The following is a 27,645-nucleotide window of genomic DNA, read 5'->3' as shown; positions in this document are numbered from 1 at the left end:
GAGTCATATAGTTTTTGCAGTATGTCAAAAATGAAATGATTCTTCTAAGGGCCAGCATTTTTCTGAAGACAAATAAAGACCGGCATGCAGCTAAAATCTTTTAACGAACAGCACAATCTATCAGTTCAGACATGATCTTGACATTATCCAATATCTTAGCAACTGACCTTGCAAACTGCCTGTCCCCAAATACTGCCCCATGCCCTCTTCCATCAAACAATTATAACCAACATTGAAATTATGAATGGTTTACTCCAATTGCTTTAATTGTTTTATAAAACCAAGAAGCCATCTGGCAACACTGTCGCAGAATTCAAGAGAAAATAGAGGTCTGAAATAATTTCATCCACACTGGGATGTTATCATGGCAGACACCATCATTGTGAAAAAATTGCTCATTGGATGTATCCATAAAAGGAAAGAAGACAATTTGAGTCCTGAAGAATTTTAGAGAGGGTAGTATTCAAAAATAATATCAGCTTCATAATTATGCACAGGAAAATCAGAGGCTTCAGTCACCAGAGGAATTTATTTACTCTTAGGAGATAATCCTGCCCCAGCCCACTGGTGGTCATTTCTTTAGGGACTTAAACTTTTAAAAAAACACCTCCTGACATCTGTATCATCACACGTTGAAAATAAATAGCCTGCTGAGGGTTGGCTGCAGAAACTTGCCTCTTTGATGAGTTTAGCTTCTGCTGTGAGAAACATGGGATGTTTAATCTTGATCAAGTGGGACAAGGAACACTGTGGTGTCCCTGGCATTTTCAAGAGAGATTATCTTTCACATTAAGACTTTTAACTCCTTACCAGCTCACTTCCTCAATGTGCTAGTCATTTGCTTAATGCCAGAGAATGAGACGTCTATGTAAGGGAAAATCTCAAGCACAGCACAAGCCATTTTGTGCACTAAAAAGCTAAACTTTAGATTCGAGATAGCTGCATGGTGTTTTAACACACTGTGCTCTTTCCATTACATTACCAAAACTTTGGCCCGGCAGAAGTAGTGCTTTTTCCTAATGTTGTTATAGAAACAGTGTATTTCATAACTGTGTTTTAGGTAGGACATCAATCCTTACATGTAGAGGACAATTTTTCATAGGAACATAACAGTGGTCTCAGAACAACCAGGGTTTTCACAAGGGACCTGCCCTATTAAGAATTCAACACTACCCTTTATAGAAAGACATGATTTTCCCTGAAGAGCAAGTGACTTTGACAGTAGGATTTTGATTAATGACTTTGGAATTTTGTTTCTTGTGCTATTTTTGAGGGTTTTTTTGTTTGCTTGTTTGTTTATCTGGGCAAACAGTCATGATGCTAGAAAGAAATCGGTGAGAGTGAAAGGAAGGTACGAGACCACATGTCACCTGTCACTGTGTCACAGTCTTATGATTCTGCTCTAATGCCAAGCTCAGGAAATTAGGTTAATTTTCAGGGAGGCGTGTTGCTTTGCCAGTGTCTGAAAGCTTCTAAATTCTATAAGTCTGCTACGCATCATTCCTGACAGGTGGCAAAGAGAAAGAACATTTATTAAAGCAGAAAGAACAAACCAAGGGGCACTAGTCCATCCAAATATGCTGTTTACCTCAGAATGTGTGAAATTAAAAATAAATATGCAGAGTACAATGACTTTTTTTTCTCATTAATGCTACTGACAAAACTAAATAGAAAATCAGACATATATTTAAAGAGAAAGTTGATCTCAGAACAAAAGTATCTCCAGCAAGATGTTCTCATTTAGAGATGGTTTTGTTTGGACACTTAATTGGAAATCCAACTTTGGTTTGGTATGTTTTTCTTTTGATTTTCCTAGTTCGTAATAATTTTGTCTAAAAGCTAAAAGGAAAAGACAGGCAGGCAGAGAAATGTCATAGTTAGAGGATAAACTGATTAAAATGGAGAAAACAAAATTACATTAAAAGGCTGTGATGTATTGCAGGACAAAAAGAGAAAAAAAAAAAACAACAACAGAGCAAAACCCTGGAAGACAAGCCATTTATTACTTTTTGCTTTCAGAAAATGATGATTGTTCTTCCTACCAGTTGAAACATTGTTTTAGAAGAACTGATTTTCCCAGTTAAATGGGTGGAAACTTGATTTCCACTCTAACCACTGAATCTCCCAAGAAATATAGCATTTTTGGAACATGCTGCTGTGCATATCAGAGGTAATTGGGTAAAACAACCTGGTAGGGTACAGAATATCACCAAAAAATTCAGAATGCAACTCAGCTTAATGTGCACCAACATAGAAACCAGGGATGTTCATTACTTCTGCCACTGTCATGTTAATTCCTAGGAGAACCGCATCGCACAGAGTTAGTTAAGCAGTACAATGAAATATTTTGTATCTTGCTAGCAAGCAGGTAAAGGACAGCAAGCAACCTCATGGTAATAATCTGGAACAACAGATTCTTTAAATGTATTTCGATTATCCTTGTTCTTGTGGGGTTTTTTACTATCACAGGCTCTAAGTCATTTTCTGGACTCACCCGTACTTTTTGCTTTAATAAACTGTAGGATAACGTGTCACACACAAGTGCCATTTACCAGCTGTCAGGTAATTTCCCAACATACCACAAAGCTATTCTCCTCAGTAGATGGCTCTCTGTAAATCTATGTAGTTGTCTAAATCACCCATGGACTCCAGATATCTGGTGAGCTACTTTCCTTCTGTAATCAAAAGACCAAACTACTTCTTAAATAGTTTCAACGTAAACTGGAAGACTTGTTGCTACTGTGCTTGGATAAAAGGATGCTAGCTGCAAGCAGCCATGGACAACAAAAAGATTTTTATTCAAACATTAACAAGGAAAAGTCTCCTGAAGAACACTACTGAGTGAACAGCAAGCAGGACTTCAAGATTAACCTTTTTTACTTCTCTTAAGCCTTCCAGGAGCTTCTTCATTATAACTTGAAGAAAATCCATACACATATGCAGAATAAGAATGAGAAAAGGAGAAAGAAAGAATAAGGAGGTAAGGTTTCTTTGTGGTTTTTTGGTTTGTTTTTAAATACACAGAAAATTATCTTTTGCTGTAGAAAATATGAAGATTAAAATTTATCCAAACATAAAGAATAGAACTGTGTTCTCTTTTACTTCCAGAGCACCCCGGGCTTTCAGAAGAATTTCTCCCCTATCTCTGCAGCTGAAAGATGCTTCTTTTCACCCCAGGGGACCATGGCAGGGGAGAAATCACCCTCTGCCAGCTCTGCTGCAGCACATTCTGAGCAGTCAGGTCATTGATCTAAGCAGGGTAACACAGACACTCACAGAGACAGCACCAGGTGGTTTTGATACATATGGGCAGTCCAGAGAGCCTAAAAATACCCTGGACTCAAAAGCTCTGCTAAGGTAATACGGCACAAATGGAACAGACACACGTACGCTCCCACTTCTGTTCTAGGCACTGGAGCTCTTCTGGGCTCATTATAAAGTCCTTAATGTAGAAGACTTTTGAAGTCCCTCTAGCCTGCAATTGCCAGCCTGTCTAATTTAGTGTTCATTGTATTATCTCAATTGTGGCCACTGCTGGTGGGCTGCTCTCTGCAGGTGTGAGGATGGTGGGAGCAGGCAGGTTGTTCATCTGGCATCTGATGCCCCTGAAATAATTACTGTTAGCTGACAGTGTGATGGAGACAGATTGCTTTTACTCTCTTCTTGCATCCAGATATTTCTAAAATACAAACGCAAGTGCTCTGACAGAAACTGCCAAAGCAGCAAGACTTCTGCTGAGCAAATGCTGGGGAGAGCCTGCTCCAAGCACGGTGGAGGTTTGTAAAGTCAACAGGTTTGAGGCTGGAGATTGTGCCAGCATCCACCTGTGGGTATGATGGAAGGGCATGTTACAATGTACAAAGCTGGTGTAGCTTTGCTGGAAACCAAGATATAAATAATCCTGGGATAGGTCTGTTTCATTCACCCTGTGTGACAGGAGCTGGAATACTGAAACCCTCCATGTTGGTAGAAAAAAGGAGAGCCAGAAAATGAAAATTAAGTTTGTAGTGCATTTTCAAGTGTATACATTAAAAGTAAAATAAAAACCAAGTCCCAGATTTGTGAGCCAAATCCTAAATACTTCACTTAGTTTTAAGATTCCCTCTGTGACACTCTTGGCTTGCAAAGGATCGAAGAACAAAATTGTGCTGTCTCATTCACTCTGCAAAATCACTACAGATAAATATACGTCTATAAGGAATAAGATATGAGGTAAGAAAGTGGAGAAGAGAAACCAGAGGCAGAAAAAAGGTGGAAAAATCCCCCTGTGTGAGTGTAAATCAAGCTCCTGAAAAATGAAAAAGAAGGATGGAAAAGAAACATAAAATAGAAACGTAACAGAAGAAAGAAATACAAAAGAAAGAAAAAAAAAAAAGAAGTGGCACACTCTAGTAAATTAGATAACACATACAACCTCCTCGTGAACGCCAGTCAAAAATGTAGTTTAAAGAAAAATGGGGTAGGGAGGAAAACAGCTGAAGAAGGAACAACTGACAGCTAAACAGAGTTTAAGAAGTAAATCAGAGTTTGGCCCAAAGCAGTGGGATGGTTCCATCCCTAATCTATTAATCTAACACACTGAACATAGTTTGGTAACATCATTCATGTCCCACTCAGCTGGCTTGCCTGTGTTTTGTTGTACAGAGGTTATTTCAAACTGTGTCTTCTTAACCCATTCCTTTGTTTTAAAACTACATCCTCTATGGCCAGATATCAGGAAGCATTTTGATGCTTTTATTTGTTTTCCCATACATTTTTACACCCAAAAATAAGAAAGGTGTCTATTACTTAGCTCACAATCGAAAGGCATAATTAATTGGTTTGGAATCATGTTTGAAAAATAGTGTAAGCTAGATAACTTTTGTAGAGGTATAATTTTTTTATTTATATGTATGCGTGACCTTCTCCAGATCCTATAAATGATTTTCTTTCAGCTGCAAACATGAAATAGATTTCAAGACCAAGTTATTTCCTGAAGAATCAGTTGATTGTTTCAGGCTTGCTCCCCTCCGTCTTGCTCCTACCTGCTATTCCAGAGCCAGTGAGATAGTAGAAGCCATAAAAAAGCAACATCATTAATGGGATTTTATCCTCCCTACCCATGGAGATGGCTTTGATTTTTGTCTAGCCAAAAAAGTGTTGTCTCAGCATTATTCTCTCCAGTTCCATGATCTGTCCTCTCTTGTCATTTGCAACAGCATGTGCTCCTGCTGGTATTGTTCTAAGTCTGTAATTGCCTTTGTTTTGTCCCATTTCTCCCTGACCATTGATCAAAATCCCACTTTCTAACACTGTCAGATCCCTCCACACCTCACGTGCTCCTTGTACCTTCATGTCTGCACCAAGGTGGCATGTCCCACAGTAAGCTAAAAGCCTGCCCACCCACGTGGTCCTACCAGCTTTGGTGCAAGTGGTGGTTTGTCAGGCTGCTCTGTTTTCTCCTGCATTCACTAGTGTCTTTGCCAAAATACATCACCCACAGAAATCCCATTGCAGAATGTCAGTTGAGCATGTTATTTAAATTTAGTAGGATAAAAGCAGGTGTCTGTCTACACATGCTAGTGCTCACGCTGAAAGGGAAAACTTATGGGAAAAAAGTAACAACGCCAAAACAATGCCTCCCTCCTCCATGTCCCCATCTGGTGAAAAAAACTGAACCAGGCGACAATGTAAAGAACATTAACCTGCAATGAATTTGCCTGATAGTCAAAATCCTGACACAGTTAGGCAGTCACAAACAACTGTGACATCCTACGCAAGTACTTATGTTTCATGGTGATATTGATTCAAAAGCAATCACCCTACAGGAACAAGGGACACTTAGGAACTTGTACGTACCCAAACACAAGAACGGTCCCACAGAAGGCACCAAAAAGTATTTATGTTCCAAGTTAGACAGGCAAAATTGATTTCAGGTTCAAAAACTGTATTTGTAGCAAATCAGTGTAGTCTGTTTTAAGAAATTCTTATAGCAGCCTATTCACAAAAAGATAGATAAAATTGCCTGATGTACAGGAAATTGCATGGCATTCCAAATGTAAATGGGCCCAGTCAAATTAAATACGTACTCTTACTCAAGAAAAATACCAAGCCTTTGGGTCACAATCATGTCACTTGATGGACTATATCACAGTAGTAACAAATATATTTTTATAAAATTACCATTATCTCCTAAGGAATATGTGTCCTTATTTTCTCCTTCTTTGTTTCCTCTAATTTGATCTGGCATTGTATTTGGTTTCTCCACATACACTTTGCGCACTGCTGAGATGGTGTTGCCATCTTTCAAAACAATGTTAAGCAAAAACAATCAGCAAGGTTTTTTAAATTGTGTTTAAAAATGATAGAAATGAAAAGCAAACAATTCAATAAGCTGCCCAAAAGCTGATGAAATGCATTGTATTGAATTTCTAATGAAGAAATTAGTTTTGGGGTTTTTTTTTGTTTAGTTTGTTTTTTTTTTAAATCCAGGCAGATATTTTCTACTAGAATTTTTAGCTAATAGAAAATCAAGTATTTTACTAAGGAGAATTCTATAATAAGTATATTAAAGTAATAACTTTCTGAGACTCTGGATTTTTTTGGCATTAATTGCTTTTTAATACAAATAAATGGCAGTTATTGGCGGTTTGAGCAGTTATTTTTTGTCTTCCTCTTCTATTAGGTGTTTCCTAGTGCTTATATAAGTGAAATTACTATATCTGAAAAGAAATAAACCCCCTCTGCTCTAAAATATTTTCTTTCATTAGAGACAGCAGTAATTCTGTAATACACATACTAATAAGGAAGTTTCTTCTATAATGAAACACTATAATAACTGAAAATGAAAGAAGCAGACTGTTTAAAAAAACAAATGAGTCTGAAATGGGAAACTCCTTGCAACTGTAGTGTCAGCTCAGAGTCTTAAAAGTTAGTGAATGTAAAGGGAAAGGGTCACAAAATGAACTAAATTGGTAATACTTAGTCCGAAATCTGGAGAATAGCTGGAATCTCCCTCTTCAATTCCATGTAGAGAGTTAAAACACATCTCAAGTGAGAAACAGGAACATGAAACAAACCTGACGAACTTTTCTGACTCCGGTTGTTGCTTTCAACTTAGACTGGTCCGTTCAGGACAATTACCCACTCAATGACATGTTAACCTAAAGCAACACCATGGCACTTCATTAAAATAGCAAAATAAGATCATTTTTGTCTCAGAAAACCTTTTCTAAAATTTGGAGTGAACAATTTGCCTTCCAAGACTAGCTATGTACTAAAACAGTTATGATTAATGAGACCAGGGAGCAAAACTTCACCAGCAAAGTGCTGTTACACCAATGCGTAACGAATCTAAACAGTCTGTTAATTACCAGTTTTTACAGCTGATGCTTAATACTAGCAGATTTTCTCATGCTTGTACGTGTACACTTACATTATGTATTTTCTAAAAATACTAATTCCTGTGCCATGTCATTAGCAGCCTTCCTCCGCAGAGCTACAGCACACAGGTGGGAAATCAGAGCTGGATCGCTCCTTCACTGTTTGGAGACAGTTGCTATTCAGGCAAAGAGAGCTCTTCACTTCTAGTTAAGGAGTTCAATTCTGCAGTCCTCGCTTAAACAAACCACCGATACTCATGCAAATCTTCTGCCTACATCCAAGGGGCTGCTTGTGAGAATGACAGTTTCAAAACTCTGCCAACGGGAGAAAAAAACCCACTCTACCTCAGGCTAAGGACACTGAGGCGTCTTCAGACTGCAGCTACTCAAAAAGTATAACTTGAAGCACTTTACTATTTACAGAGCGTAAGGAAATAAGCCTTCCCACTAATTCATGAGCTATACTGCAAATGTTGCTACAGTTACCACCAATGCAATTTCTGAACAATGTGCACAGGTATACTGTGCTGGCTGTGTAAGTAGCAGGTCTAACAACTACAGCTGTTGCCAATATAAAGATCAGTTATTTTTTTGCATATAAGTTTTATAAGAGCAAAAGGTATTACAGAGATGTACTCTCAATGAAGGCCCTCAACAGAGAAAGAGCCAAAATTGAGGCAATGGCCATCTTTATTTTACCTCTTTCTGCTCCCGGTATTTTTTTACTGGTCTCTTAAAACCTGAAACTCCCAAGAACATGCTGTTATCAAAGATTTGATATTATGGAATTGTTGGGAAGAAAGTTTTGGATTTTTTTTTTAACTGCTAAGTAAATTCATGAAAGATATCTTTAAGAATTCAGTACTGGAGTATTTTGACCACTTGTATAATATGTTGTTAGCGTGTAAACCTGACACAGACTAAAGAAGCAGTTTACATTGAGAGTGCACTGCATGGCAGTCCCACCATGGTCTGTTCTGTCTTTTAAAGAGGCTGAGTTCATCCCCAAGAGCAGTCCCGTGTCAGTGAGAGCTCCTGTGTAGCCCTCAAGCGCTCTCCCACTGCTTTGCAGTAAAGACACCACAAGTATAAAATTATATTTTACTTGAAAAATGTGAAGACCGGCAAACATTAACTGTGAGTACAGCAAGAAGATTTATAAAGCAAGTGGATAGATGGCATTTATTTCACATCAAGCGCTGCATCAGTCAGGAGCTGGAAAATAAAAACAGCTTGTGACAGGCAATAACCTGTTCCGATGGTACAACGGCCCTCATAATGAAGCTGCAATCACTCTTTTGATCTCCCGCGGTCTTGTTTCTTTCTTTTCCTTCTCGATAAACTGGCACTTCCAATCTATTCTAATTTTTCTGATTCTAGGCTTTGATTTATACTGCTCTGACTATTGTACATCCTGTCAGAGGAAGGAGGAGTTAAGGATTCAAGGTGGAGGGAGATGCAGCACTGACATGAGGGTGAGTAAGAACAGAGAATAATGCCAGAGACTAAACGATTCTGATGGGTGACGTTTTAGCCTGTCTAGATCTATAATTATACATAATATTTTCCCTGCAGTCCTGGCTGACATGAACAAATACCCCTCACAAAAAAAAAAAAAAAAAAAAAAAAAAAAAAAAAAAAGGAGAAAAGCTCTGTGTAAAATGATGGTTCAATAATAAGAGCATGGTGTTGAATTCAGAGCCGGGACATCTGGGTTCTGCTCCCCTTGGCATCAACATGAGACTAGACAGAAGCAATTTATTCTTCCTTCTGCCTTTGTTTACTCTGATGCAGAGAAATGGATTTTTATAAGCTCTGCTTTGCTTCCAAAGAGCACCAAATGAAGAACAGACTCTTTAGAAGTGGTGTCTCAAACAGAATCTCTCCAACCATGGTAGCTGAAACACTTCTCTATCTATTTACAGAACCCGGGTGCACTGTGTATATCCCATGCTCCTTTCAGTTGTTTTTTCATGAGTCTGAGATGTTTTTGAAACATAAGAATCTGCATGTAGGCAGAGATCACTGATGTCCCTACCCAGGAGTAGAGTAATTATACATGCTGACATATAGTAATTATTTACATTTCATGCTTCAAGGGAAAAACATGCATTTTGCTCATCAGTCAGTAGTCTTAAGTGGAAGAATACTTCTTTGAGCTCTGACTTGCTAATCAATGTAAAACCAGGCACATAAGAACTGATACCAAAAGTAATTTTAATCAAAGAAGGCATAACAGTTAGTATAACTGAAGGTGAGGCTTATTTCCATGTGAGATTGCTTAGCTCAGTTACTACCCGTATTCTGCCACCTACCAGCATAAAAGACACGGAATCAAATATTCCTTGCAAACATTTGCAAATGTGCTGCTCTGTATTTTCAGCATGTGTGAACAGGTTGTATGTGTGGGAGAGGAGATACTAAGAAATGTGGGTAAGAGAGACCGTGAAAGATTTTGCAGTCTTTGCTCAGACTGGATACCGTTTCATTCTGTCCTTGTTTTGTGCCAGACCTGGGGAACTCGCCTCACGGTATGTAGCAGCTGACATGGCAAACATTTCTGGGGCCTTTTTTCAACACTGATGTGCTACTCGAAGTGAGGAAAAGAGCAGCAGCATCTGGTCTACAGTAAGCAGAAGAGACAGCAGGTGGTATAAAAAAAAGGCAGTGTGAAAATAGCAAAAATGCTGTAAGACTGGAATCCCTTCGCTTGCATTGCCAGTCCAAAGCATTCAAGAAAGGGGATGATGAAGGAGCCAGCTGCTGAAGTGAAGGAAACCACAAGTCAGAAATTAGCTTCCCAGGGAGGCCAGACCAGGATCACACACTTTTCCTTGGGACACACACACAGGCAACCAGTTTTGAACTTTTGAAGTGGTCTGAACCCCATGTCGCTGCCAGGGTGGAGGAGATGCAACACATTTTCTATCTTGTGTGTTTGTAGTCCTGGTGTAAGCAATCAAAACATCCCCAAAGGTAGTTTGCCCACCATTGCCCCAAAGATACCCACAGTGTGGGCCTACAATTGGCCTTAGTGCCGCTTTAAAGGTATTAAACATTAAATCTTTCCCTTTAAGAAGACAAGTGGACAATTCAAAATAATGACTCCCCTAGCCCTAAACTGTAACGTATCAGCATTATCTTCAGAGAGGTATCGAACCAAAAGATCCTGCTGCAAGCCATCATCAAGAACAAGATGAGGTATGGAGTCAGCCACCAGAGATTTGCAATAATTGTCTGATGTGGGAAAAGGGACAATAAATACAGCCCCTGATGAACAGCCCATCCCTACGGTTTGTCTTTTCTCTGAGATCTTTCTGATTTGGTATCTGTCCCCTCAGCTGTGCCACCCTTGTGCCCTTCTTAGAGCAAAAGGGAACAGTTGTTGGCCAGCTTATCTGCCTGTCCCACCATCTAGGGCATCTTTAGCTTCTGCTTATAATTACCAGATCATTATATTAGAGGAGGGAAGTTATATCACATAAGTTAAGTGAACAGTCATGTGAAAAATACCAAATGCCCAATGCTGAACATGAAAAACCTTAGAATAATTTCTTAGCCTTGACATGATCATTGAAACTATTAATCAGACTGCTAAGCTTAGCCAGCACACTTGCAGATGGACAATTCAAAATATAGGGGGAAAATATCCAGAGGACAAATTAATGACAATTAACAGATTGTTCAGCATAGGTCATTTTTTTTTTCATCTGAAAGCAAAAGAGAACATCAGATGTCCAATGGGACCGATATCCAGTCACTCAGGACTAAAGGAAGGTCTGTTCTCAGAAAAGCCCATCATCACACAACTGTTTTTGGGGCTATTGGAAACTCAAAAATTTTCTCACAATTTTCAGGTTAGTGGCAATCAATCATTCACAGCTCTTTTCCTGTATAGAAGCCTACTAATTACGTCCCCATAATAACTGTTTGTGTTCACATTATGCTCCAGCACACCAGCCTGATCAGATGACTTGCTTGCAAACAAATTTCTTCACCATTAGCCTGGAGAACAGCACAAGCTTATAATGACCACATGAGCAGGAGTGAGCAGGGAGAGCAGCTGGCTGGAATATAAGAGAATTGTGTGGTTTTGTCCCACAGCTATTCTTTACCTATAGCTTGACAACTTTTTGTGTTCTGCCCTCTCTTCCTTAGACTGAAAGGTCAGAGATAAGAACCAGAGAACTCCCACAAAAAGGCAGATTGCAAACTGTTCACAACAATGGTACTCTCCTACAATGGATCTGCAATACCAAGCAAAATGGTACCTCTCAGTGTGACTGGGGCTTTTTAGGTGATTGTTGACTCAAGGACTTGAACAGCAGATGATGTCATTTCATGACTCTCTGGTCTGTCTCTTTTCAAAGAATGATGAGAAGTGCACGGTGGAAGGGAGAGGTGTATGGAAGAGAGAGTAGTAAGAAAGAAAGAATCTGAATGGGAGAGTCCTCTGTTTTCAGTCTCCTGGATGTAGACTGAATTCAAAGAAAGACTGAAACACAAAAGAGAAATCCGAAGACAGAAACTTTCCTCTCTCCTCTCCCCATTCTTTGCTCACTGTCTCCCATCAGCTCTGGTTACCAGAGTGCTGCTTTCCATAACATAATAAAACTTTTACTTGTTTTTGGAAAAATATTGCTCTCTTCAGTTAGATGTTTAATTACAGAATTGATAGATTATTATTAAAAAAAAAAAAAAAAGTAAACGCAGAGCAACATTTGCAAAATCTATTCTTTGAAGAAACACCAAGAAAAGAATTATTTGATTTTCAGATTATTTCTCCAATTAAGCCCTTCATTCCTCACTGTGAGACAGATAACTTAATCATCTATGTATAAATAACAGTAAGAGCAACTGCATGACGTGATCTACTCTGTTGTAGAGTACACGGGGGTTTTTTTTGCAGATTTTTTTATTTCCCCTTGAGAGGCTGCAGGTACTAATTGCAGCAAGCAAAAAAAGAAAAAAAATGTATTAAATACGGCTAGTATATAAAATCCCAGCTATTCATGAGCTAAGCTAGCTACAAAGGGTCTGGCCCTGCACCCTTCAGCAGGCAGCACTGCAGGACTGAATCTAAAGCTGGGATGGCACCTACATCATCTCCTATAGGAAGGCAAACAGCTATGTCATTGTTTTGTAAGTTTGCTTGGAGAATGCCTGTTTAAGCAAAGACCAGCTCTCCTTTTCCTAGCTGTGCAATTCACATGGGAGTTCAGGGAACAGTGGGAGAGCAGACAACATGCAGCCTTTCTCCCCACTGGCACATACCCACCACTTTAAAGCAAAGGCAATGACATCACTTTTTAGCTAAGCAATTCTCCCCCCAACCCCAGCAAAAAAAGGACCAACAGCCAGGTTAGGATCCTCTCAGCAGTAGCATGAGAGGTAACTGGAAAGACACGTTAGTTCCTATCAGAGCAGCCAAGTGCACCTGGGCTTTCTGTGAGATGCTCCCTCATTTTAGCACTTTTCCTCCTCCTTTCTTGCATCTCTCCTAAACACCCATCAAGCCCCAGCGTGCCAAGCCCTGGTATCAGAGGAAACACGCTGCCAGCTGACAAGGACTGGATTAGGCTCCTTCTAAGGCTGCACTTTAAGCACCCAGAGGGGTTCAGTGTAGAGCAGCACGAGGTCTGGCACTCAGGATACATATTAATCCTCTCAGATCATGGCAGGGAAGCTTGGGCTGAGCAGGAGATAACAGTCTTTAAAATCCCTGTGCCTGTACGCACTAGGTGAGACCGTGTGCTCTTTTAGCATCCAGGATGCAGTGAAATCAGAATAGGACATGCACAGCCTGAATGCCCCCCCGCACACCCATGGCTGATTGTTGCAGCAGAGCGGGTTAAATCAGGATAGAGGAGAGAGTTGGCATGACGACTGCAGAAGTCTTCTACGTGGCCTGTGCGAAAACTAATCATTACACAGTAAAGGGTAATAATTACTTCTTAATGCTGCAGTGCAGGAACTGGCTTCATGGCAGAGCACAGTAGGCTGAAGAGATGGGGTGCTTGTCAGTGTAGCAAAAATAAATAAATTGGTGTGATCACTATCAAAGAGGTCTTAATAGACCTTCAAAATCAGCAAATGATTCTTCTTTATTTAGCTATTATATCTTCTCTGTCTGTGTGCTCAGCTGCTAACAATTTCTTCCTTCCTGGCTGTTGTGCTTTTAGTTTTCTTCCTTGGTTTATGAAGCAATAAAGTGCAACGAAAATAATCTAGGTACGGAGCACTTCTTGTGAAATAAATAAATAAATTAAACAAACAAAGAAGGAAAAATAAAGTAAAATAAAATAAAATAAAATAAAATAAAATAAAATAAAATAAAACCCCACCAAAACCAAATAAGAGAGCACTCCTGGATTTTTCTCCTTGTTCTCATTGTGTAACTTTAACAACACTGCCAGAGGATTAGGAAATAAGCTCAAGCACAGCCTCCTCAAGCCTTGAATTATAGGACTGAAGATCTTCTTTTTAATTCCATCTACCCTATTTGGAAATGAGAGTTAATTGAGAGTTTTTTACCTGCTATGGGATGCAATCAGGAGTCTCTGCTCCTCCCAGTTAAGTTAAACTCAACACAGCATCTAAAGTGTATCGGAAAATGAAACGCAGAGAACACATTTCTCCTTTGCAGTTGTACTGTGGGTAAATGTTATGCTATCATCATTAGTACAGAATCTACATAGAATCATAGAATCATCAGCTGGTCTTGTCTGCTGACCTGCAGTGGGGAAACTTGATATTTCAACTGTTACTTGAACAGTGGGGGAAAAAGTGGGAGATGCGGAGAGAAAGGGGCTGGTCCTCATTCGAGTCACTGGCAGGAAGACCCCTTTGAGAGAGAAATTGGTTGGCCAGCTTGTGCCCCAGCTCACACAAGGAAACAGCCCCCTGTGAGAGTGAATCTTCAGAAACTACACCCTTTGTCCAAAGCCTCTCCCTGAACAGCCACACATTTAATTTCTAGGATGCCACTATGTCACCTTGTCACATCTTCCCACACTAGGAAAATATTGCTGATGCTGGTTTGCGTGTCTAAGGGCTTTCTCTCCACAACTTTGCATCCTGCCTTTCCCTCACAGCTCTGTACCCTCCCATCGAGGCTGCTGGGGCAATGTTTGCAGAGCCCCTGGGGCAGTATTTTCCTGTGGTCTTACTCTCATGCTGTTACCCCTAAAGCCTTGCACCTGCACATCCCAACAGTCTTACTGTGGGGGGTTCTTATGGGCAGTGACTGCCACCAGCAAGAATCACAGAATCACAGAATCACAGAATCACAGAATCGTAGTGGTTGGAAGGGACCTCAGAGATCATCGAGTCCAACCACAAACAAAAAAACCAAACCAAAACAAAAAAACCACAACAAAACAAAAACAAAAACAAAAAACCCCAAACACACCACCCACCCCCTAAACACACAACAACAACAACCAAACCAAAACCATCACCCACCCACACAACATCCCACCACAAACCAATAATCTTGGGCACTAGAGCATGCCCTGAAGAGCCATGTCTACACGTTTCTTAAATACCTCCAGGGATGGTGACTCCACCACCTCCCTGGGCAGTCCATTCCAATGCCTGACAACCCTTTCAGTAAAGAAATGTTTCCTAATATCCAACCTGAACTTCCCCTGGTGCAACTTGAAGCCATTACCCCCTGTCCTATCGTCTGTAGCTTGGAAAATCAACCTTTTTTTCCTTAGTCTTGCTGCATTTTGCTTATAGCTTTTGGTTTATGTAAGGGACACAATAATGTTCATATGCACACAAGGAACTGGCCATACAGCCCCTGACCTGATAAATGCATGCTCCAATCAACACTAATTGTAAGCAGTGACAACCAGCAGCTGAGGGTTTGAGCATGTAGTGGTGGAAATCATATAGTTACTGTGGAAAGTGTATTATGGGGAGAACCAGCTGCCACACAGCAGCAGGTGTCCAGGAGAGGTCTGGAAACCCTGGTTGCATCTCTTCCCAGCAGAGTGTCACAAAGTGACCTTTCCCTTCTGTTTGTCCTCTTTGGTTTATTTTTCCCTGGCTTATTTTTTCCCCAGCTTATTATTTTCTCCCAAATTTTTCACAGTTAGGGACAACAGAGGCTACCATCTATGGACTCCACTAATAAATCTTCATGCATGTGGACCTGTCTTAATATTTCTTGTGCAAACCAGCCACGGTGGGAGGGAATTTCTATTACACTAACATATATAACATATAACATATAACATGTATTGGTTTACATTGTTTATTCAGTTTACACATGTATCACCAAATATATTGAGGAAATCACCACATGACTGAAATGGGTTGGGAGAAGTAAAAAAATAAGATCTGGTGATAGATCATGGTAATTTATAACTTACAGGTGAAAGGTGGTGCTAAACTCTTAAACAAACGGGAACAGTGTCTTCTCTAGAAAACCCTGGCAAAACAAGTATGTGTGTCCCCAAACCTAACTTCTTTCCTTTGTCCTCTTTTCAGAATAAGTTGGAGAATGCCATTGAACTATTTTTCAGGTGAAAAACTACAACCCACTGGGGCCTGCCATAATGTTATATTGTGTACTTGCAAAGTTGCTCATTGGATTCTAAAATGCACAAACACTGCCTCCAGAAAAAAAATCCATTGCTAATTTGTGTGGGATGGTCCTGGCTCTCCTTTGCCTTCAGTATTTTGCAGTCATCTATATAAATATAAAACAGCTTTGAAATGTAGCCCAAGCAGAGCTGCAGCTTTTTACAGCCTTGTAGGCAACAACGAAAGAAATTAGGTTCCAGATAGAATGGAACCAAGCCCATGTTTTCCTTGAGATTTATTTTGTTTTGCTTGATAAAGATTTTGGCGTAGACTTAAAAATATTGTACCTAAACTTGGATTTCTAAAGCCATAGTCAAGAACACACACTAACAGCTTGACTTTTAAATAAGCAAAGCACACTGAAATAATTTTTACAGTTATCAGTAAAAAATGTGGGGGCCTCAGCTATTATGATCTTGGAAGTGTAATTTTAACATTGCTATTGTGTGGGTTTCTTAACAAACAAAAAGATTGGCTTCTGCTTGTTTCAAAACTTTTCAACTCACCTTTAAGTTTCTGACTTTAAATTGGCACGTAGTTGCAGTACAGGACAATCCTGCATGGGTGAAAAAATGATGTTGTGATTCCCATGGGATTGTGGTCATAACAGCAAAAGCCTGACCTAGAGACCTTTCCAACGAACCCATGTTCCACCACTTACAGACATAAAAGACATCAGCAAAGCAGAGATCATCTTCAGGAAATACATCCTTTGTCATATGTTCAGCTTTAGTTTTCTATTCTGTAAAGTTCTTTTTCTTTTCTTTTTTTTTTTTTTTTCCCTCGGACTCACTAGTTAAAAGGCTATTGTCTGAATCCTGATACAGCACACAAAATGATACACAGCTTTGAGAAGGCTGTGATTTTGGAGCTTTCAAGGGAAAAGCAAAAAGAAGAAATCATCTCTCTTCTGGCATTTGGGAGGGGCAGGTCTGCTCTAATGAGGTAAGAAATTGTACACATGCAACTGCTGAGGGAGGCTTTCTCCTGTCACATTTGCAGGGATGCAAAGGTCTCTCTCAATGCTTGTCACATCCTTCCTCGTTTTTTGCGTGTATAGGCTGTTTGTTCCAGTTTACTTGTTTGAAGTAGAAGACTGAATGAGAAGACAGACTAAAGGCAGAGCTGTGACCACATTTTCCCTTTCTCAACGCACTGTTCCCCTGTAAAGGGAAGACCTATAAAGGGAACACAAAGGCATTAAGCTGAAAGAGAAGCATGTCTGCAAGGAGTTTATCATCTCAGGCTGTCATATGATGGTTACAGACAGTGGTGCAGGAAAGCACACTTTGTGACTGGCATTGAGATCTGCCTGGGAACCACATGTACACTAAAATTCTCCAACTGTTACAATGAACGAATAAATGACAAAATCTTTGTATTTATTTGTAGGAGGTCTTTCTGGCAAGTTAGAGGTTAATTAAGCAACTTTCCAAAGTGTCTAGTGGTTGTTTTGATAAGTATCTAGCCAAGAAGGACAATAAATTTCTGGTAAGCAGCAAAAGTAAAACATGCTGAGCATCGTCCAAAGAAGATGACTATCCTGATGACTCCAAGTGAGGCTCTGACTGCAAGAACAGCTTTCCCTAAGCCAGCTTGCCACTCAAAAGTGGACAGTAGCAAAGGGAATGGGCATACAGTAACACCACCCCAGCATATCTTTCTTAGGGTGAGGTGATTGGTGATGTCGGGGAGCTCCCTGACTCTATGACTTTATTTGAATTACTAAGCTTTTGGTAGTGTTTTTCTGCAGCAATCTGTCTAGTTTGATCATTTTTTTATTCCTTTGTATCTTTGGAATCAACAAAACATCATAGGGTAGTAAGTGTCACAGCTTAACCATGCAGTGATTTTTTAAATTTATGCCCGTTATTGTCCATTTGAGAACTCTGTGTCTGATGCTATGAAAATAATTAAATGGTCCCCCGTTCACCTTTTTCTTCTCTTCAAAGTTGCTCAGACCTATGTTTGTTCCTCATAAGACATATCATTTCTGGGATGATGAATCCTAGTCTATTGAACACCTCCTCTCCGGAAGGCAGGTAATTCTCCCCGTCTTTGTCATCTTCCCGTGTATCTTTCCCGGTTCTTCCATGCCTTTTGGCACTGGCGTGGGCAGAACTGCTCTTAGGGTTTAAGAAGATTATCATAGACCTGCTGAGGGGTATTCTATGTGTACCAGCAACTTCCAGGGGTGAATGGAAAGTCACTCCCTGAAGAAGAGAAAGACCTAGTCCATTTTATAAGCTAATTTTCATATGGAATAAAAAGCAACTGAATGTTTGAAAGATACTGTATCATTCATTCCTTTCTATGGATGCCCAAATTTAGGCAAGGTTCTTCTGTGCAGACTGTTACAGGAGTTCTGCCAAACACTTTAAAATCTAAAAAGGAAGGGCAGACAAAGCATGTGAAAATGCAAATGGTATTTTATACAATTTCCATGTTACAAGCTGAGGTACAGGATGTTGCCAAGTTTGTCTGAAGTCTCATCAGCAACCTGTGGTGAGACCAGGAATTCAGCCCTTGCTACTATTGTCCGAAAGAAGTAACAAGAAAATTGCTTCTCATCCTTTTAGTTATGTTATTTGAACACCCAACTTTGATTTTTAAGAGGAATTACAGACAATAAAGTGGAATATTAATTGTCAAATCTATCATTTGAAAGAATGGCAATATTTGAGTTATCTAGGGTTTTTGAAGCCAGATATTTTGCATTCCCCTGTGCTTCAAAACAGGAGATATACAGTCTCACTCTTTGTTAAAGACAGGAAGAGGGAAGAGACATAGTTAGAAGCTTTCTACAAATGAAACAGACCAAATGGTTTTCTTCATCTTCTTTCTTTTTCCTTCCTTATTTCTTTCCAATTGTATACTTTTGGGTTTTTTTCCCTTTACTGAATCACATTGCAAAATGAATAATAATAGTATGATATTCCTCACAGGGAACTGCTTCTGATGTCAAAACCTTTCAGTAAAGATCCCTACATTTACTCCCAGTGGATGAGATTGTGAAAATGACTTGCAGACATCAAACAGACATTTTTAATGAGAATTTAACAGTGAGCCCTTCATGTATTCTTTCCTTCTGGTGGCAGCTAAGTGTGCTGGCTACCACAAATGTCAAAAGTAGAAGGGTAACTTTTATTACCTTCCTTCTTTCCCACGTTTCCTTATATTTAAGAGCTTTCCATGTTTGGCTAAAGGAAGAAACTTCACAACCAAGATGCTTCACTGCTAGGGCTCAAGGTCAGACCTGAGAAGGCATGACACTGCCAGGTTAAATTTAGCACTTTGTTTAGTGATGGCCTCTCCTTTCATGTCACTCATGTTCTGACAGCTTTCATCAGCTGAGAATACGCTGCTAGAAAAGTGAAATTAGTGTGGGTGAAAGATGCCAGTAACAGATCAGGAGATCAGTTTGCAGTTTAGCCTAAGCATAGAAAAGCAACAGCAGAGAAGCTGTCTCCCTAGCTAGTCATCTTGCCTAGATCTAGTCCTTAAATATTGTGTTCAATTTATTTCTCTCTTCTTTAATATATTTTTAATATATATTTTATTATATTTTTATATTAATATATAGAATATATATTTATAATATATAAAATAAAATTATAAAAATATAATATTATATATAAAAATATAATATTTTAAATTTTTTTTTGTTTTGGGGTTTTTTTCAAGTAAGACCATATTATGATATCTACTTTCCTCCAGGCAAAACGGGCCATGTTAGCCATTTTATCCTTTTACTCCTGACCAAGATCTGGAGCAGTTAGAAGCTTCAGTACCATTTGTTGGAATGATGTTGAACATTTTAGCTTATCCTCAGTTCTGAAGAAAAACTTTCCTGATAATTAGCTCTGAAAGGCTCAACTTTCCAACACCTCAGTGCAAAGAAAGCCCCTGTGGATGGCATCTGTCTGCTCTTGTTTTCATGTGGCAGCAGCACAGCTGAACCTCAATACTTGACAATGACTGTGACTAAATGAGAGTGACTGAATTCTCACAACGCTGTCGTGAGATCAAGAAGGGTCACTCTCCCCACCTCAGGAAGCTCCACCAAAGCCTACCCAAAGGTAACAAGAGTTTGTCTCTGATCTCAGCAGGCTTTGTTTCAGGCCACAGGAACTTGTCAAAGGTCAGGCAGGAGGCTGGTGGCATGGTCAGGAGCTTATCCATGATCTCCTTGGTCTGGATCCAGCGTGCTGAGCATAAAAATATCCTCTTTTAATTAAATCCTGATGCTTGCACAAAGCATTAGCACACTTCGTTCAGGAAATGTCTGGGATATTCAATGGGTTATATGAAGAGAGACCGAAGAGGCAACTAAGTCTAATAAAACGGCAATCATGGGTGTGTACGTTGGTAGGTCAACTGGTACAAACAGATCTAAAAAAACCAATTTCTAAGTGATTTCTAGAATCCAGTTATTTCTAGAATAACTGGAGTACATATGTGATCTTAACTTAGTCTTAAGTAGCTGAAGAAATGATACAGTTAAGCCACTGAATAGTAATGACCCTATTACTACGTTAAGACTGTGAGGTTAAAACCAATAATAATTAGTGAACTGCTTAAAATGTACTGGAAGTAGAAAGAGAATAAAGGGGGGAAAAAAAAGGTAGGAATGGAAGAGTAAGAACCTAAAATCCATATATTCAAAGCAACAGGAATATTAACAGATAGTTTCTGATTCAGTGAAGTCATGCAGAAAGCAAACTGAAAAGCAAGATAGGAAAAAAAAAAAGGTACTGTGAAATGTCAAGGTTTTTTGCACCAAGCAACCAGCTTTCAAGAAATGGCACTTCAGCTGTGGTGAAGCCCCTAACTAAGGGAGGAAAATTATAATAAACACAAACAAGATGTCAGCTGTAAGTAAAAAGGGCCGAGGATGCTCTAACTGACAAGAATTTGGGAGGGAACAGCGGGGGAAACTGCAGGACACTTCAGAAAGGTCTTAAATTCACACAGTTTAGATAGGAACAAATGGGGTCTGCTACACATCCAGGGGGTAATGGGAATAATAAATCAGCAAAAGGACTTTGCAGAGTTCTGAATGATTCATGTGCGTAGGTCTTCCCTGAAAACAATGCTGTGCCAATGTCCACACTAGACCTATTTTTTCAAAACAAGAAAGGACACGAGCTGTTAGAATGTGAAACGTTGACAGGGGAAACACTGGAAAAAACTGATAAACTAAATAGCATCATGTCACAAGAACCTCATGGTTATATATGCAAGGGTTTGGAAAGCATCTGAAAATGAAGTGGCTGCGCTGATAGCAAAAATACACAAGCTGTTGCTGAAGTCAGATACGCTACAGAAGGTCTGGAGGGTAGCAGCTAGCATACCTATCTTTAGGACAGGCACAGGATTGATCTTAGGTGTTATACACTGAAAAGTCTTATCTTACTTCCAGGTAAATTCACTGAAACTAACAAAAAAAAAAAGAATTATGTACAGGAGAGGAAAAAAAGAAAATAATCAGGTTTTTTCAAAGAAATGTTGTCTCTTCTATATATTCTTTGAAGCATCAAGCTAATAGACCAAGAAAAACAACCCGATAAATGTGTATATATAGGTACTATGTATCTTCTTAAATCCTTTGACAAATTTTCCTTGAAGAATGTAAGTCATCATAGAAGAAGTAGCTTATTATGACAAGCTGAAACTATTTAAGAGAGAGAAAGCAGGAACTACACATGAATGATCATTTTTCACTGTAAAATATTAACAGTTGGGTTGTCTGAGATTCTGGACCACATATAACTTCTTTATTGAAATTAGTGCTGTAAGATAATGAGAATTGAGACTGAAGTATTTCAGAGTATGTTAATTAAGTTGGGTGAGCCTAGCTTTTACATCACAAATGGAAATAAGTGTTGGCTGATGCAGAATAATGACAGGTAGAGTGAAATACTTAGAAACCCTCCTGGATTCTAAGCCAGCTGTGACCACTCAGGAAGGATATTGACATCGCTGTGGACAACCCAGTCGCACATTCTGCTTGATTACAGCAGCAGTCAAAAAAAACCCTCAAACCCAAAAAACAAAACAAAGTTTCCATTAGAGCAAGGAGTAAAAGGTGTTAAAATGAAAACAGTTTTACTGTATAATCCAACAGTCCTCACCTGGAAAACAGTGTCTACATTGGTCAATCCATCACCAGAAAAGGAGATGGAATAATTCGTATTTTTTAAAATATGCAAAGTGATTGGGAACCCTGGGACTGTCTGAAAGAAGAAAAGAACAAGAGGGTTCATGCTTGAGTGAATGAATGGCACCTATACAATGAACTGGGTGCTCCTGTTGGCCTTTTCACGTCATATAACAGAGAGGTAGCAATAACATTGAAAGACAACTAATTTAAATAGATCAAAGGTTGCTCGGAGTGTGCTTTTCCCAAGAAAATATATAATTAACCTACTGAACTCACTGCTACATGCTATCACTAAGGTAGCGAACTTACTGGGAGGCAAAACTGGATTAGCTGCTTATCAGGTCTGTGAGTGTATCTGCAGTTCATCTAGACCCTCCATTTGGTGAGGAAGGCAGGTGTCTGTTTTCATTTGTAGATGGTCTCTGGGCAGCGAGCAAACACAACCTGGTGAGTATTAAAACATTTTACTTGAGGGCAGTGCATTTATCTAGGGCAGCATTCCCTGTACCTGCCTCTGAAGCGCGTGGTACGGGACATTGATAGCGACACTACACCGGACAAGACAAAATACCTGCCTGATCCAATGTTGCAGTCATTATGTTCTAATGTTCTTTAACTGGATGACTGATGCCTTTTTGAATAGGAAAATAATGAGTAATGATAACAAGTAACACAATTTCCATTAATTATTCATGCTAACGTTCGCGAAACTTTTGAGATGTATGAATATTTTCATGAATAAATCATTGGTCACTGGCTTGCACTAGATGACCTTAGAAATCATAGTAGAATGAGCTTGTTGCCATTATTCATGAACAAATTTGTGAATCATTTTCAATATATGACCACTTTCCTTTCTAACTGACTGAATATGAGAGAGATGAGTATTAAATAAATATCAGTAATGCATTTCAAAGCTGAGAGAAAATTTCTCAGGAACCTGTGAACGCGCTATTGGCTGTACCAGAAACTTATTGTTTCCCATAAACAGATTTTGCTGATTTTTATTTCTCACATGCTGGAAGGGATTATAAAAATGTATTATAAAATTGTAAAAAGAGTTTACAGATCATCCTATTTCCACTGAAATCAAGGGAGCTTTACATATTCAGACTACCTGAGAATCCTGACCCAGAGAAATTACTAAGCAGGAGAATTCTTTTAAATTACTAGGTTTATTTTATCTCCTTGGTTTCCAACACTAATTTTCACAATGATTCAGAAGAAAGATCTGTGAAGATATTTTTTGTCTCGTTCCACATCTTTCTCAAAAAAAAAATGAAAAGAACAAAGACCTAAAACAACCCATACCTGCCCACAGTTTACTCAGAGCTTTTCTAAGAGCTTGAGGAAAACCCTGGGAGATGTTGGTTTTCTCACCTATTTGTGTTGTGGATTCTCATAGAGATCTTTATTGTCATCACTGCCAGAGGTGCCCTATAGTATTCCCAGTGCCCATTATCACATTGCATTTCCCTTTAGGTAGAGACTGAAGAAACAGAGCTGTTCCGTGAACAGTTGTCAAAACACTGGCATATTCTAATTACACTTACTATGTTTCTGTGAAAGTCAAATTCTGAGCTCAATAGCACTAGAATACACCATAAATAATTAAAGTCACCTCTAATGTGAAAGAATGTAATTAAGATCAGAATCTATCCCATAGAGTCAAAATAGATACTGGAAAGATGGGAATCAAAGGATCATCTTGTCAAAAAGAAAACACACAGAAGTCTCTCAGCAAAGCAGCTGGCCCTAAATGATGGGCAACCAAACCATTTTATCCTTATGTTCTTAAAAATGAATACATGAAGCACATGGACTACTGAAAACCCATTGCATGTCTTCTTCTCATTAGCAAGCATTCTTTAGGTAGTGCTCAACGGAAATGAGATGAAACTCACTTCACCGTGTCCCATCCTCTTGGGACTTAAAATCATGTTACACGAGAGATGTCTCTTTGGAACACCTGCTGATAAGCATCTCTCTCTACAGGGAATAGACAATGTTAGATATAGCTAATGATACAGCTTTAAAGGTGGGACAGACGGTCCAAAATGACAGGCACGTCCACAGCCTAAAGCGTTTTTACACAGAAACAAGGTCAGAGCCCATGGGAAAGGGATGCAGCTTTTTCATACAATTCCAGGGGTGGCCTCATCTTTTTAATTCTGCCCACTCGTATCAGGAAGATGTAGGAAGGCAGTGGGATAAGTCACTGAGCAATCCCCACTCATCTTGGTACGGAAGGGCTAGGGAATGAAATCTAGAAGGCACAGGCAGTCGGCTAATGGGGTGAGGACAAGCAAGTAGAAAACTCTGCATCTTTTGGCCAGTTACAACCCAGGAAATGCCACAGAGACCCTGGCACAACTGAAACCTATCTTTGCCAAAATATAGGAAGTGGAAAAGATATGCAGGCTGGTGTGTGGGGAGTGTGTTAATTGTCTCATTTGGTTACAGCAGTTCTCAGTGCTTGGTCTTTTGTCCAGCCTGGTTCTTAGAGACAGGAATCCAGGCTCAGATTTAACAGGGCTTGAAATGCTACCATACAATTTAAGCTTTTTAAGATTTCAGGCTACAAGCATTTGTGAAAAAGTTATCCCTGTCATTCATGTGAGCTGGGTCTAAGCCCCTTCAGCTTTCCTTAGCCTGATTACTCCCATCCACCCATCCACCCACCCAAAGACCCCATAAAAAGGTCAGGGCAGCATTTTCACAAGTGAATAATCCTCTTCCGTGCCTTCAAATCTCTGAGAATTAGCTGCAAGTCGCTGCAAGCTGTAAAGGTCAAAGCCAGAGAGATCCAAAATTTGTGAATAAATAGCTAGATACAGATTTGGCTTCCCAGGTTTAAATACTTCATACCTATTCCTCTGTAGTTTAACCCACCCACCAGCGTTACTCTCAGTGACAAAACCAGGATCAGCTGAACCCCACCTGCCTTTTTTTTTGGTAGCTTGGAATTCAAAAGAGGTAAGAGCTGGTTGGAAACAGACAGTGGGGGGAATATCCTTATTTCATACTGTGTGTTTCTGTCCTTCCTCTGTGATTCACTACCAAGCCTCACATCCCCTGTGCCTGGGGATGTTCTCCCTCATCTGCCTCTGGTGCTAGAGGGTGAGGAGATCTGGGCTTTGGGCTGGAAATCCAACTCTCTGCGGATCCCTACTTTCCCTAAAATTAAACTCAACTTTCAAAGAGGTCTTGATTTCACAGAAAGGGAATCTGCTTCATTATTACTGGTTTGTCTGTGTTCCCCATGCTGCATTGCTATGGAAACGGGACCAGAAAATAAGTCTTTTGCATGTAGGTCATGATATTAGTGGAGAAGAGAAAGTCTGGGTGAACGGGTGAGTGGGTTACCAGAGTGAAGTGGGGCAGAGTAACCACCTAGCACTGCATCAAAACAGTGGGGGATTTCATAGTAGTTGTCCTCAAAAAACTATTGAATTAGACACCCAGTGGGCTGAAAGATCCTAGCACTTAGAGCAATTGAGAGCCACAAAACATAGACAGGGAGCCAGCCCACAGGTGAAAAATGAAGTGACAGTGGGGCACGTAACTGAACATGCAGGCAAAAAAATATGCTTTTATTCATATGCCCTGTTTTTTAGTGGTGGCTTCAGTTTCCCCCTTTTGTGTCTTCATTTCCCTCCCAGGTGATGGCAGAGCAGGGCATGGCTGCTGTCTCTTCCATCTCCCCAGGATGCTCCCAATCATGCATGGTCCAGCTCTCCCAAACCTCTTCCCAGAGGGAGTTACAACCTTTTGGGTAGAGGATATTACTTAAAATCTTGGGTTTGGATGGGAGAAGAGCATGACCTCTCCTTTTTATTATTTTGCCCTCTGTCCAAGGCAACCTGGAGACATTCTAGACCCTGCTTCCCATTACTGAGCCCCTTTCCCAAGTGGACTGCAATGTAAAAATAACGGAGTGCTGTGGGCAGGGGCAGAGAGGGCAACTCAGTGGGGCACATGCTCACCAAGTCAGCGAACCCACTGCACTTTTCACTCTCCTGATGTAAAACAAGCAGGGCTGCTTTTGCAGTCCAGGGGTCCTGCAATGGGGAAGTTTGACCAAAGTTGCAATAAAAAAGAGCCTAAAGGAGAGAGGGAGTGTAGTCTGTGTAGTTTAACGCAGTTTATAGATGAGTCACCAAGAGTGGCTGGCATTATAAACCATAGTATGAAGGGTGGTGTGTATTTAGACAGGGGCTGTGGTTGCAGGAAATGCAACACCGTAAAAGCAGACAACATGCATACCTCCTGTATTAACTGTATTAACATTGTTGTTCTTTTTTTGTTTGTGTTTTTGTTTTGGCTTGTTTTTTTCCCAAAAGCTACAAGGGCAGGTTGTGAAGCGGAGGTTGGCCCCTCTCCTTCTTTCCCCTGTTGTCTTTTTCCCTTCTGCAAAGGAAAGATCTTCCTTAAGAGACAGGCACGAGCCAACGTGTGCACACTGGTTGACACACAAAAATGGGGAGAGATGTTATTCTGGCTAGATCTGCAAGGAGAATTACCCCTCTTCCCAGTGTCCTCTTCCAGTTGAAAAAAAAAAAAAAAAAAAAAAAAAAAAAAAAAAAAAAAAAGCAAAGCTACCTCTCCTTTTCCTAGAGGAACTTCAGCACATTAGAGTAGTAGGAGAAAACAATCTTATGGGGGACAGTCTCTTGTCCTTTCCCCAGTGAAGGGATGAGTAATCACCATCACCCCTAGGCTCAAGGGAAGGAGTTACAAGCCCTGGCAGCCCCCTCCTTGGAGCTGGCAGCGGGCCGTGATGTGGCAAGCAAAGCTGGGCTCCTGGAGCTCCTCACCGGCTGGGGCAGGACCCTCCTGCCTGGCTGCCTTATGGGGAGAGGAGCAGAGGGGAGAATCTCTTCCCTGCTGCTTCCAGCCTGCTCCCCCAGTGGGGCATCACCCTGGCACTTGGGCAGCAGCGTGGGGGGAGCAGAACAGTGGAAAGATGTGAAGAGTGGCCCCAGCCGGAGCGGTGTGTGTGTGGGGTGCCCCAGAAGAAGCACTTTGCCCTTCCACAGTCTGAAATGGCTGGATTCTGGATGGGCAGCAGGACCTCGGCGCCCCGGAGCTGTTTGTGGGAGACAGGTTTTCTCCCACAGCCTGATCTGAGCTGCCTCCCAAGGCATCAGCTTGGCTCCTTCTGGCCACGGGCACCCCGTGGAGGAGACACGGGGGAAAAGAGAAGGAGCCCGGGGGCACGGCCGGGTCCTGCCAGGGGCACAGCCTTGCCGGGGGGAGCGGGACCCCCCCCCCCCGCCGCACCCCGGCTCCAGGGGTACCGAACCAGGGAAGTGGGGTGAGAAACGAGCCGGGGGAACCCCCAAATTCCCCGCCTCCAGCTGCCCTCTGCACCCCCGCTCCCCCTCCCCGAGGAAAGACCCGAGGCAGCGCTGATCCCGGGCAGGTGGGCTCTCCCTAGGAGTGATACTTGGAGGCGAGGGACCGCACTGACACAGCGGAAGCCCCCTCCCCTTATATCCCGCATCCCTGCATGGTGTCCGGCAG

General features: G+C 40.6%; 1 protein-coding gene across 1 annotated transcript in view; it reads right to left on the bottom strand.

Annotated features, from left to right (window-relative positions):
- Nucleotides 1–27,645, bottom strand: part of CHRM2 (cholinergic receptor, muscarinic 2) — a 106,054-nt gene that overhangs the window by 77,614 nt on the left and 795 nt on the right. The gene's annotated exons all lie outside the window — the stretch shown is intronic.

The sequence above is a fragment of the Calidris pugnax genome, unplaced genomic scaffold (genome assembly GCF_001431845.1).
Source record: "Calidris pugnax isolate Ruff unplaced genomic scaffold, ASM143184v1 scaffold1, whole genome shotgun sequence".
NCBI classification, from domain to species: Eukaryota; Metazoa; Chordata; class Aves; order Charadriiformes; family Scolopacidae; genus Calidris; species Calidris pugnax.
Note: the sequence above shows the minus strand (reverse complement) of the source record. Positions and strands in the feature narration are given on the sequence as shown.